This window comes from Rhinopithecus bieti, unplaced genomic scaffold, assembly GCF_001698545.2.
Source record: "Rhinopithecus bieti isolate Rb0 unplaced genomic scaffold, ASM169854v2 scaffold_26569, whole genome shotgun sequence".
In the NCBI taxonomy this organism is placed as follows: domain Eukaryota; kingdom Metazoa; phylum Chordata; class Mammalia; order Primates; family Cercopithecidae; genus Rhinopithecus; species Rhinopithecus bieti.
Genome location: NW_016811895.1, coordinates 370,654 through 382,499, shown reverse-complemented (window position 1 = coordinate 382,499; position 11,846 = coordinate 370,654).

Here is an 11,846-nt window from a genome sequence, read left to right as displayed (position 1 = left end):
ATGAGAATGTTTTCTTCATTTCTTTTTTAATGAGCTGGTGATTGGTGTATAGAAACACTACTGGTTTTTATAGGTTGATTTTGTGTCCTGAAACTCTACTGTATTTGTTTATCAGTAATTGTTCTAACAGTTTTTTTGGTGAAGTCTTTAGGGATTTCTGTATGTAAGATCATGTCATTTGTAAAAAAAATAAAATAATAAAATAATAAAAGGGGGTGGACAATTTTACATCCTCTTTTCCAATTTGGACACCCTCCATATTTCTTTATTTTGCCCAATTCTAGTACTACGTTGAAGAAGAGTGGTGAGAGTGGGCATCCTTGTCTTGTCCTGGTTCTTCGAGGAAAAGTTTTCAGCATTTCCTCATTCAGTACGATGTTAGCTATGGGTTTGTCATATATGGCCATTATTGTGTTGAGGTATGTTCCTTCTATACATAATTCAGGTATGCTCCTTCTATTCCTAAGCTCTCAAGTCCCTATGTTGAGAGTTTTTATTATGAATGATATTTAATTTTATCAAATGCTTTTTCTGCATCTATTGAGATGATCATATTACATTTGTCTCTCATTCTGTTGATGTGATGTACACATTTATTGACTTGTATCTGTTGAAACATTCTTGCATCCCTGGGATAGCCCACTTCATCATGGTGTACTATCTTTTTGATGTGATGTTGGATTCAGTTTGCTAATATTATGTTGAGAGCTTTTGCATCTATGTTCATCAAGGATATTGCCTGTTGTTTTCTCTTTTTCTGTTGTGCCTTTTTCTGGCTTTGGTATCAGGATAATGCTAGCCTATTAGAATGAGTTAGGAAAAATTCCCTCTTCTTCAAGTTTTCAAAATAGATTGAGAAAAGTTGATGTCAGTTCTTCTTTAAAACTTTGGGAAAGTTCACCAGTAAAGTCATTCTGCCCTGGGCTTTTCTTTGTTGGGGGACTTTTTATTACACAATATGTGACTGTATTAGTCCATTTCCATACTGCTAGGAAGAAATACCCAAGACTGGATAATTTATAAAGAAGAAGAGGTTTGAGCCGGGCACGGTGGCTCATGCCTGTAATCCCAGCACTTTGCGAGGCCGAGGCAGGAGGATCACCTGAGGTCAGGAGTTCAAGACCAGCCTGGCCAACATGGTGAAACCCCGTCTCTACTAAAATACAAAAATTAGCCAGGCGTGGTAGCGGGTGCCTGTAATCCCAGCTACTCAAGAGGCTGAGGCAGGAGAATCACTTGAACCCAGGAGATAGAGGTTGCAGTGAGCTTAGACCATGACCAGCCTGGGCAAAAAAGCAAGACTCCATCTCAAAAAAAAAGAGGTTTGACTAAGTCTCATTACATATTATCAAACAATATGTGACTGTATTAGTTCATTTTCAGATTGCTGTGAAGAAATACCTGAGACTGGATAATTTATAAAGAAAAAGAGGTTTGATTAAATCTCATTACTCATTATTAGTCTGTCCAGGTGTTCTATTTCTTCCTGGTTCAATCTTTGTAGGTTATATGTGTCCTCGAATTTATCTATTTTCTTATCTCCTCTAGGTTTCTCAGTCTGTTGACGTATTGTTGTTTATAATAGTTTCTAATGATCTTTTTTTATTTCTGTGGTATCAGTTGTAATGTCTCCTTTTTTGTTTCTGATTTTATTTCTTCCCTCTTTTTTCTTAGTCTAGCGAGTGATTTGTTGACTTTATCTTTTCAAAAAGACAGCTTTCATTTTGTTAATCTTTTGTATTTTTGTCTCTATTTTATGTAGCTTTATTCTGACCTGTATTATTTCTTTCCTTCTACTAATTTTAAGTTTGGGTCGTTCTTGCTTCTCTACATACACGAGATACATTTTAAGGTTGTTTATTCAAACTCTTTCTACTTTTTTGATGTTGGCAGTTACTGCTATAAAGTTCTCTCTTAGTGATGTTTTTGCTGCATCCCATAGGTCTTGGTATGTTTTGTTTCTATTCTTATTTGTTTCAAAAAAAATTTACCTTCTTCTTATTGCTTCATAGATCCATGTTTGGTTGAGTGCACACTGCTTACTTTCCATGTATTTATATAGTTTCTGAAGGTCCTCTTGTTGTTTTAGAGTTTTATTTCATTGTAGCCTTAAAATACACTCAATACTATTTTCCTTTGTTAAAATTTCTTGAGATTTGTTTTATGGCATAACATATAGTATATCCCAGAATATTTATTTTCTGCTGCTGTTGGATGAAACATTCTATCAATGTCTATTAGGTCTATAGAACAGTTTAAGCGCCACGTTTCTTCGTTGATTTTGTCTAGAGAATCTGTCCAAAGCTGAAAGTGGTCTGCTAAAGTTCTTACCTATTATTGTATTGATACCTATCTCTCTTTCTTTAGCTCTCACAACATTTGCTTTATTTATCTGGGTGCTCCAGTGTGGAGTGCGTATATATTTACAATTGTATGTCCTCTTGCTGAACTGATTCCTTATCATTTTATAATGACTCTCTTTGTCCCTTTTATGTTTTTGACTTTGGTGATTTTCTGTACTGATAATGTCTGCTTCCTTTTTTTCTCTCATTCATGTATCTGATCTATCAATGAGTTTGATATTTTTGTGTGTTTTCAGGATGGTAGATACTGTCCTTTCACTCCCAGATGTAGGACTCCTTTAAGGCAAGTCTAGTGGTAATAAATTCTCTCAGCTTTTGCTTGTCAGAGAAAGACTACTTCTCACATTAGTGAAGGATAGCTTTGCTGGGCATAGTATTCCTGGCTAGCAGTTATTTTTATTTTCTTTCAGCACTTAGAATATGTCATTCCATTCTCTCCTGGCCTGTAAAGTTTCTCCTGAAAAAAATCTGCTGTTAGTCTGATGGAGATTCCCTTACATGTGACTTGACACTTTTCTCTTGCTGTTTTTAGAATTCTCTCTTTGTCTCTGCCTTTTGACAGTTTAACCACAATGTGCCTTGGAGAGGACCTTTTTGGGCTGAATCTATTTGGGAATATTTGAGCTTCCTATATCTGGATGTCTGTATCTCTCACATGACTCAGGAAGTTTTCAGCTATTCTTTCATTAATTATGCTTTCTGTGCCTTTTCCCATATCTTGTGAAACTCTCAAAATGCAAATATTTGTTCACTTAATGGTGTCCCATATGTCATATAGGTTTTCTTCATTCCTTTTATTCTCTTTTTGTACTTTATATTTTTTTGTCTGACTGGGCTATTTCAAAATATTTGTCTTCAAGTTCAGAAATTCTTCTGCTTGATCTAGTCTACTGCTGAAACTCTCAACTGTACTTTTATTTTATTCATTGAATTCTTCAGTTTTGAAATTTCTATTTGGCTTTTTATTATAGCTATTTCTTTTTAAATTTCTCATTCAGGTCATTAATTGTTTCCTTATTTCTTTGTATTCCCTGTTTGTGTTCTCTTGTATCTTGCTGAGTTTCCTAAAGATCATTATTTTGAATTTGCTTTTGGACATTTCATAGATTTCCTTTTCTGTGGGGTCTGTTATTGGAGAATTATTGTGTTGCTTTGGAGGCATGATGTTTCTTTGCTTTTTCATGTTTCTTGTGTTTTTATGTTGATATCTGTGCGTTTGGTACAACAGTCACTTCTTCTAATTTGATTAAATAGCTTTAATAAGGAAATATTATTCCTGTAGTCTCAGTTGGGTAGATTGTTTTGGCTTTATTTCTGAGTGAGTGTAATAGTGTAGTTTCCATATGATTTATTTGGGTGTAATCAATATCACTGGTGTCTACCAGTTCCTCATTTACTTAGACTGTAGTTGTTTGTGGAGGCTGTGGAAAAATTTTGCTAGAAATGGAAAGAAGATATTCAGCAGGCCAGTCTTTGGGCCCCTGGTAGGCACATGCAGGTATGTGGCAGCTCCACTACTTGAAGGGGCAAGGTTTTCTGGCAGTGGTAGTGGTGGGCACTGGGTGGGCTGGTCCTCAGGCTCTTGGGCACCATGCATAAGCACTAGCAGTAGTGGCAGTGGGTTCGGGCATTCTGATTTTGGGGCCCCTTAGTGGTGCATACGGGTACACAGCACCTCTACTGCTGGATGGGTTGGGGACCACCAGTGACAGTGGCAGCCCCAAGTAGGCAGGCCTCAGGTTCTAGAGCATATGCTTTGGCTCCCTGTGTTTTGAGATGGCCTTCCTGGTGTGCTAGACTGCTTGATGTGTCTGTTCCTAAAAGTGTAAAGTACTGCATGGGCTTGAGTGGCAGGGATGCAGCTGCACTGCTGGGTCCAGCTGGTGATGTGACATTGCAGCCCTCTGAGTGTATGTTGGGGGATATTGGTGGAGCCCAAGGGCTATGGAGATGCAAGACCTATTGGGTCCCAGGCCAGGATGCAGTCTGATGGTAACTCTGCTTCCAAAATGGTGCTGTGCTGTGGTAGTTTGGGTCTCATGGGTAAAACCCAGTGTAAATGCCCTCTCTGGAACAATGTAAGTATACGGACCCCAGGAAGCTCCCTATACTAGGCCTGGCTCTCGTGTAGTCAGAACTGCAGGTGTCTGTGATGAGAATATAAACTGCTATGTATCTCTTGCTTAGCTTTTCCTCAAAATGGTGAGTTCTCCTTGGCTCCAAGCCAATCCCAGCCAGCTGTTTCACTTGCCTCTCTATGCTGCCATGTTGAGTTTCTACGCTAGAGAGAGTCTTTGTCACTTCCTTGCTGAATTTCAGTGTTCTCACTTAGAAGATCTATTCAACATGTGGTTATTATCTATTTATTGTTTTGGTCCTTTTCTGTGGAAGAGGCAAGTGCCAGTACCTCTGAGCAACCATTTGATGACATCTCTTTGCATTAGCTTTATTACCAAGAAGAAATAAACTAATGTTATTATATATATATATATATATATGTTTTCCTGAAATGTACATTCCAGGAATGTTCTGACTCAGAGGACAACAGCAGCTGCTGGGTGTTGGCTGATTCCTGTACTTATCTACTCTAATTTACTTTGATGATATCTTAATCATGGATCATTTGGATGCAAGAAATAAAAATCAACTCAAAGAAGCAAAAGTAAGAGAGAGAATTATTAAAATGATTCAAGGGCTCTCATGGAACCCCATTCAGGCATTTGCAAGAAATATGATTGAGCATCATGAAAACTAAAAAACCATGAGGGAGTCTCCCTCTCTATTCTCCTTTTTCATTTCTCTTCTCTCCTTCCTTCTGTCTCCTTTCCATCAATTTTCTCACAAAATAGCTCTGACCTCTGCATCTCTCTGTACATCTGTTCTGGACTTCTCCCTTCAAACCTCCTTCCACTGGAGGGATGTTCATTAGTCTACAGCCCCTTATAATTCCAATTTGCCATGGCCCCAACGCTAAACAATCTTGCAGCTCCAGTGTACAATACTACATTTCCCGTGTCTTCAAATTCTCAGAGTATAATATAGCACTGCTTGAGTTAGGGATCCATCCCTAAATTATAGCCAGGAGACCAGATTATAATTTGTTATACCTATTCCTTCAGGAGGGGCTATAGAGGCATGTCCAAAAGCAAAAAGTGGGGTGGGGGTGAGGAGGGACATGAGCTGGAATTCCTAACATGTCTTTTCTACCACAGATTCTGTGAGGAAAAAAACCTCAGATGTGTTCTTCTTACACATCGTAACATAATGTAGGTTGTTAGTGACTATACTTACATATTGTAATATCTCTTCAAGCTGTGGTTTACTGAATGCAGTCTACAAGAATAAAGTTCTCCTCCCAGTTGAGAGAGAGAGAGAGAGAGTGCGTGTGTGTGTGTGTGTGTGTGTGTGTGCGTGCACTCCAAGCATTTAGATAAGGGGAAGAAGTGAAGTTGTAGCAATTTTGTGTCATTTCCCCTAAATGTCATGGCCATTCTCAGTGTGTGACTTGATCCCCTGCAAATTGGCATAGATGTATTTGTTCTCTGAATTTTAGAGATCAAATACAGAATAAATAAAACAGGACCTACTTAAAATTTCTTGAAATAGGCAATGCAATTTTGCCCAACTCAAGAAATTTTAAGTAAGTCCTGTTTTATTTAGCTTCGGTTCCTCTAAAAAATGGTTCTTCTTGTTTTTTCTGACTCATCTGTTTCTTTGCCATTTTTAATATGCACTTTGCAACAGAGCCTCTGTAACTGTTTTGTTTTCTTTCCTCATAAAGCAGTTGAGCAACTGCATACTCTTCAGTAAGTCTCTCTTCATTTTAGGAAGTTCTACATTAGTCATAAAATACCTATTTCTGATCTAATATGAAATAGCAGAAGAAAAGTAGTCTTAAGGTCTCTTTATTTCATTTTTATAAAAAACAGGTTTTCAGTACTTTCCAAATCTGTTTTCCAGCTTTCAAAAAAAAAAAAAAAAAGGCTTCTGGGTATGTCTCTTAACTTTTAGTCTTTCTCACCCTACAAACCAGGTCTCTAGGGGTGGAGCGGGGAGAAAACAAAGCCCAGATGTGTAGAATTTTCTGATTTTCATAGTGTAAATACTCCACCATGACAGAATTGAAACTACCAGTGTGATGTCACTGAGTGTGGTGTTGGAAAGAACGCACACCACCCACTCTCTCTAGCTGGTGGGAAACAATCCTATCTTACCATGCTCTTTTTCTTTCAGGCATAATAGTTTGAGTATATTGATTCTCGAGCCACACAATCTAGATTTCAACACAGTATTAGCTCTGTGACTTTGGCAAACTGCTTAACTCCTCTAAGTTTCAATTTCCTCATCTTCAAAACGGGGGGTAATAATAAGTTATGTTTCACAGTGTTACTGTTGTAATGTGTAAAATTCTTAGAATAGTGCATAGCCTATAGTAAGTACCCTAAGCGTGTCCTATTACTCAGGACTAGAGCTCCAGTGGTGGTATGTAGACTTATGGCCACTAGATGGCGGGCTCCTCATTTCTGTAGCACAAATCTTTTCGGCAGCGCTATTTGCAACTCAACATTCAACAAACTGCCAATTCGATTATACGAATTAACTGACAGCATTTTTTCTGCTGCCATCTCCTAATTTAAGCTACACATTTTACTTTGAAATTCCACTGGGAATCCAGCTACTGGCCTTCACGTTCAGCCACTTCCAAAGCTCTTCGCAGAAGTTATTCTCAATCAGGACTTGCAAACCTTAGTGAGTTATTGTAAGAATTAAACAAAGCCACAGTTGTCACTGTTACAGAAGGGAGTCAATTCCCTGGCCTTTCTCTCCTCTTCTGTCTTTTCTCACTCAAAAGAAGACAAGATGGCCTCAAATCTGACCTCCATCATTATATAATTTATTCTCCTTCCCAGTCACTAAAGAGATCATAAATTAGTTCAACAATAGTTCAGTTCTATAAATATTTATTGAGCATGTGAGATACTATGCTAGGAAGTAAGGATATAAAGGTGAATAAAAGTCATATAGAAGCAAGGAATTTACCTACCAACAAATCTACTAGATCTTTCCAGAAATAATGTATTAATTTTTTGATGAACCAAGCAAGTTACTCTAAAACTTAGAGGAATAAGGGTTCTTGAATAACAAATATCTCTATGAGATCTAAAGACATACTAAGTTACAGGTAGACTAATACAACAAAAAATGAGCATAAAAACAGACTTGTTTGTCCAGTAGAACTTGAGATATGATAAAAGTGCACCACATAAAAGTGGGTAAAGGATAGATTATTTATTAGATGGTATTAGACATGAGGCTTACTATTTGGAGAAAAGTAAAGCTGATTACCTCCCTTTTACTTCATACAAAGGTAACCACAAGTGGATAGGAAATCTAAATGCAGAAGGTTAAGGTATAAATCTAATGGAAGAAAACATAGAATAACTTTGTGAGCAAAGGGTAAAGAATGGCTAATTAAACAAGGCCCTAAAAGCTCAAATCATAAGGCAAAAATTGATTGGACTTCCATTCAATGAAAGGCACAGGTGAGAGACAGACTGACAGCCTCTAAAAGCTGGACTATGCAAGGACAATTGGTGCACATACAAATACACAAACATGAACGTGCAGAGGAAACCCAAATAGCCAACACACAGAAGAGGTGCTCATGCTTACTTGTAACCAGAAATATGTAAATTAAAAGCAACAACAGGGTACCATTTTGCATGCATTAGAATAGCCACAAATTACCAAGTGTTGGAGAGGATGTGAAGAAAAGAAAACCCTGGTGCTACTGGCAGGAGTGTCAAATTGTACCTTTGAATGTGGACAGCAATCCTTCAGCACTCGATGAAATAAAATATTCACATACCCTTTGACTCAGAGAATCCCTCTTGAGTACATTCCCAAGAGAAATTCTAGCACAGGTTCATGAGAAGCTATAAATAAAGATGTTTCTTGCATCATTTTTATGGAGGTAGCAAGTTGAAGGTGCCCAAAATAAACAGAATGGACCAGTGAAGTGTGATAGGGGTGGCCAAGATAGATTATGCAGCAGTCAGAAGCAGTGAACTCAATGTGCCAACAGCGACTTAGAGGGCTGTCTAGAGTGAAAACTATAAAAAGCAGAGCTGTGTGGCCCAATGCCATTTATGTTTATGAAAAACACCTCACACACAAAACAACACTATACATTTTAGGAAGTGATACTCATGTCCAAGGACCTCATCAACCAGAACAGCACGTGTCTGAAAGAGGTGTATAACACTTAACAGTATGGTTTATGGAGCCAGACCACTTGGGTTCAAATCCTGGCTCTCCCACAGACTTACTCTGTCCGTTTGAGCAAGTCTCTTAACTTCTCTGTAATGTTTCTTTGTCTGAAAGAAAAAATGGGAAATAGAAATGGTAATGATTCCATGGGGGTTATTGTGAGGAATAACTGAGTTAATATAAAGTGTTTAAACAATGCCTGGCAGTAAATGTTCACTGTTATTCCTATTATTATTGTCAATAATAATATGAGTGGGGAATCAAGAGTAAAGAGAAAAATAAGGTTTAAAAAAAAAAAAAGAAGAAGAAGGTGGGGGCCAGGCCTGGTGGCTCACGCCTGTAATCCCAGCACTTTGGGAGGCTCAGGCGGGTGGATCACCTGAGGTCAGGAGTTCAAGACCAGCCTGGCCAACATGGTGAAACCCCATCTCTACTAAAAATACAAAAATTAGCCGGGCGTGGTGGTGGATCCCTGTAATCCCAGCTACTCAGGAGAGTAGGAGGCAGGAGAATTGCTTAAATCCAGGAGGCAGAGGTTGCAGTGAGCAGAGATCCTGCCATTGTACTCTGGCCTGGGTGACAGAGTGAGACTCCATCCAAAAGTGAAAAAACAAAACAAAACAAAACAAAACAAAACAAAAAAAACAAAGGTGGAGAGACTTAATGTACAATAGTGAGCTATAAATTATATAAATTAAAGGTGATAATTAACTCAAGTCTCTGTGAATCTGAGGTTAAAAACACACACATGCGTTTTCCTCCCTGCAGAAACTTAGGGCATGGTGGAGGATACTGATAACTTCAACGTAATATAGTAAGGTCCATGATAAGAGAAAACACAGATGGCATGAGAATATGAAAGTAGAACACTTAGCCTGGAAGCTCACAAAGAAATTGTGGAGAATAGGAGTCTTGGCGGGCAGAATGGTCTAGGGCTTAAGATTTGGAAGCTGGGTTAAGATCACAGTTGTGCCTTTTACTAGCTTATATGATTTTTGGCAAGTTACGTTACCAGAATAATAGCACCTAGATAGAAAATACCCGGGCCCTAAGAATGTATTGCCAGAACTCAAAGACCCCAGAGGAATCTTGCTGTCGCCTTAAGTATGCTTGAGTCTTCGTCTTTGTTCTAGGTAGTTCCTATCTCTTCAAGAACAATCCTTCCTGCATATCATCAATCATGTGTATGTTAACCTAAAAGCCCCAAGATGCCTCTCCTTACTGGTTTGCTCCGAACATGTTAGATAGTGGGCTGCCTCACTCTTTCGTAATCCTCGGCCAAGTGAAGATGCAGAGAGGGTGATCATATCAGATCTTCGGAGCAGTAGTAGGTGATGGCTGTGGTGGCCTTTAATATCAGGAAGAAGCAATTGCCAGCCAGAGGTGAAGGGTCCTCTGAGCAGCTGGCTCGGGAGCTCCTGACAGGCCACCCATGCACTGTCACTGACACATGCTTTGTAGGCTACAGGTGCTGTATTAAAAAGAAATCCACCAGCCACAGAGACTAAGTCAGTAGTTAGAGTGTTACTTTGAAGGTAATTATTGGTGGAAAGAGGACTTAGTCACTGGAGAGTTTAAAAATCTCATTTTCAAAACACTCTCTAGGTTTGTTCATGTTTCTCACAGAAAGAACACGAAAATGAAAATACTTGAGTGGCCTGAAATTTGCCTGGGGAATCATCTTAGAAGCAAAGAAGGAAAAGAACATCACAGAAATTCCCACAGGCATAATTCCATGGACAGAACTAGACGACATATTCTCTAGCAGTATTGAAACCAAGATCAGGTAAGGGAAAGTAGACAAGCTTTATTTATTTATTTATTTATTTTTGAAACTGATGACAATTTAAACAAAGCAAGTAGCCATCAAAGTTTAGTGTTAAGGCCACAGAGGTTGGTGGTGAATGGCATAAGCTCAATTCCTACTGTCACCATTCACAGGCTTTATGACATTGTAGAAGCTTCTCCCTCAATAAAAGGGAAACGATGATGATAGTATCTACCTAAATAGCCACTTTGGAGAACAGTTCACCCATTTCTTAAAAAGTTAAACATAGACTTACCATTAGACCTAGTAATTCCACTCCTAGGTATTTACCCAAAAGAACACACATGTCTATGCCAAGACTCAAATGCAAATATTTACAGCAGCACTATTCATAATGGACAACAACCTGAAACAATCCAAATGACCATTAACAATGTGGTACATCCATACAATGGAATACTGTTCAGCAATAAAAAGTTTAAAACTATAAATATATGCTATGACATGGATGAACTTCAAGAACATTATGCTAAGTGGAAGTCAAACGCAAAAAAAAAAAAAAAAAAAAAAAAAAAAAAAAAAAAAAAAAAAAAAAAACCTACATATTGCATGATTCCATTTATATGAAATTTCCAGAAAGGACAAATCTATAAAGACAAAAGGAAGATCCATGGTTTCTTAGGGCTGGAGGTGGGAGTGGGATTTAGTGCAGGTTCTCAACCAGGATTGACTACAAAGTGGCACCAAAAAAAAAAGAAAAACTTTGAGATGATGAAAACATTCTAAGTCTGAATTGTAGTGATGGTTGCACAACTGTATAAATATACTAAAAACTATTGAATGGTACACTTACAATGGGTGATTTTTATGGCACATATATCAAGTTGCTAAAAAATAGTACTTACCTTGTAGGGTTGTTAAAAGGATTACATTAGTTAATATTTATAAAGTACTTAGAAGAATGACTAATGTAGTAAGCTGTATGTGTGTTTGCTAAACAGTAAAAATAAATGTGGCTGTGTGATTCATCACAAGAGTAAATTACTAACAGTTCCTGTATGTTTTTCTACACCGACAGGAAGCAATTCTGAGTACTTAGGCAATGAAATTACTTCTTTTCTATAAAATACATTTTTAAGATCACACTAAGCTTGAGGTTATTCCAGGGAAGATTGTAAATCTTGTCACATGACTTTGCCTTGCCTCTACCTGCCATAGCTCCAGCCTCATCTCTCACTATTGCCCTCCTTCAAATCCTTCAGCCAAAGAGAACTTCTCTTCAGTTCCTCAAGACTCCAGACAATGGACTTTTGCTTATGTTGCTGGCTCTGTATGGAATATCTATCTGCTCTTCCTCTCTGCTATTGGCTGAATGTGTGTGTTCCCACAAAACTCATAGGTTAGAATCCTAACTCCCAAGGTGATGGTATTAGGAAGCAGGGGCT